Source organism: Myotis yumanensis, unplaced genomic scaffold (genome assembly GCF_028538775.1).
Source record: "Myotis yumanensis isolate MYYU_CA2020_CCGP unplaced genomic scaffold, mMyoYum1.0.hap1 SCAF_24, whole genome shotgun sequence".
NCBI lineage: Eukaryota > Metazoa > Chordata > Mammalia > Chiroptera > Vespertilionidae > Myotis > Myotis yumanensis.
In genome coordinates, this window is record NW_027223775.1 from 1,246,626 (window position 1) to 1,248,465 (window position 1,840).

At 37.5% G+C, this 1,840-nt stretch overlaps 1 non-coding gene across 1 annotated transcript; it reads left to right on the top strand.

Moving 5' to 3' along the window:
• Positions 1–207: 207 nt before the first annotated feature.
• LOC139000676 (U6 spliceosomal RNA) lies at positions 208–314 on the top strand. The gene has a single exon (XR_011469669.1). It is a non-coding gene; the product is annotated as a U6 spliceosomal RNA (small nuclear RNA).
• Positions 315–1,840: the final 1,526 nt, after the last annotated feature.

Here is a 1,840-nt window from a genome sequence, read left to right on the forward strand (position 1 = left end):
AGCATTATGCTAAGTGAAATAAGCCAGTCAATGAAGGAAAAACACCACATGATCTCACTCACTGATGGATAATAAGACCATTATAAACTTAAAAAATAATAAGACTATTGGCTCATGAAAGAGTGCATTCATTCATTCTTTTAAAAACATAATGAGATCTTAATGTTTCTAAATAATACATATAGTTATTAAAAAAGAAAGAGAACTGTGCTAGCTTTGGCAGCACATATACTAAAACTGGAACAATACAGAGGAGACTAGCATGGCCTCTGTGCAAGGATGACATGCATATTCGTGAATCATTCCATATTTTTTATATGAAATGCTGAAAGGTATTCTTTAAGAAGAGGAAGAAGAAGGAAAGTTAAAGATAATAATTATGAGCAACAAATATGTACCTATCAACAAGTGAATCTAAAACTCAAGTGAATTGCCGAAACCGGATTTTGCTCAGTGGATAGAGCTTCGGCCTGCGGACTGAGGGGTCCCGGGTCCAATTCCGGTCAAGGGCATGTACCTGGGTTGCGGGCACATCCCCAGTGGGAGATGTGCAGGAGGCAGCTTACGATGTTTCTCACTCATCGATGTTTCTAACTCTCTATCTCTCTCCCTTCCTCTCTGTAAAAAAGCAAAAAAATATATTTTTTAAAAAAAGGAATAAAAAAAAATAAAAATCAAGTGAATAAAAAAATCTGATCATCAGAGTAAACTGGTGAATATAATAGAATTGGGCATAGAGAGGGAGTGGACTGACAATTCTTGTGGGGGTAAAGGAATATGGGGGGTGTGGGGGGCGTGGGAAGAGACTGGACAAAAATCGTACACCTATGGATGAGGACAGTGGGGTGGTAAGGGCAGAGGGTGAGGTGGGAACTGGGTGGAGGAGAGCTATGGGGGAAAAAGAGGAACCACTGTAATAATCTGAACAATAAAGATTAAAAAAATAAATGAAGCAGTGTGTTACTTCTTCATGGCATGCTGCCCTGTTTCCAGTTAGCGAGGGTAAACAATTTACATATTCTCCTTGGAAAACCTAAATGGAAAAAAGGATTGGGGAACCTCCACCAAGGCTGCAAAACAATTGTTGACCTCCTTCCTGTGACATTTTGTATGTCCTCAACCTTGAAAGCAATAGTATAAGTAGGGAAAAAATTGCATACAGAATGATATAAAAGTTTGAGGAAGTCTAAATGTAGGCATCCTTTTGCTTATTTAAATGACATCAGCACTTTCTGAAGTGGTTACACTAAGATTGAAACAGAGATTACCACTTAAACTGAACCAGTTAGCTTTCCTGACTACACTTCTGAATGGAGTGAACAAAAGTGCCCCTAGATTGTGATACGTATTTTTTTGGAGAACTACTCATGCTGTTTCTCTCCAACTCTTGGACATTTAATGTACCACAAAGTGTATGATCACCCAAACTATGACATATCTTGAATCCTCAGTATTTTTATTAGTGAATATAAACAAACATCATGAATGGGAAAGGTTTTTAAAAACTCACCTCTTGGACTGTTGAGTGTATAGTTATCAACAAGACTTCCAACTTCAATTTTAAAAATTACCCCAATAATGTGTGGTTTTTAACATTATTTTTATTGAAACAGTGTATGTGAAATTAATTGAATATTTTGGAAGCTGGGAACTCAACTTTTTAAGGATTTTAAAATCTAGCCTGTCAGATTGCGCGTTGTGGGGAGGAACAAATCATGGATGGTATGGCTCAGTGAGCCCCTTTTTCATTGCCAGCTGGTATGCTCCTGGATTGGTGAAATACTTAATAAAGCCATTTGGACGCCAAATTTACTCAGCTTAATTTTTCCACTGTAGGTTT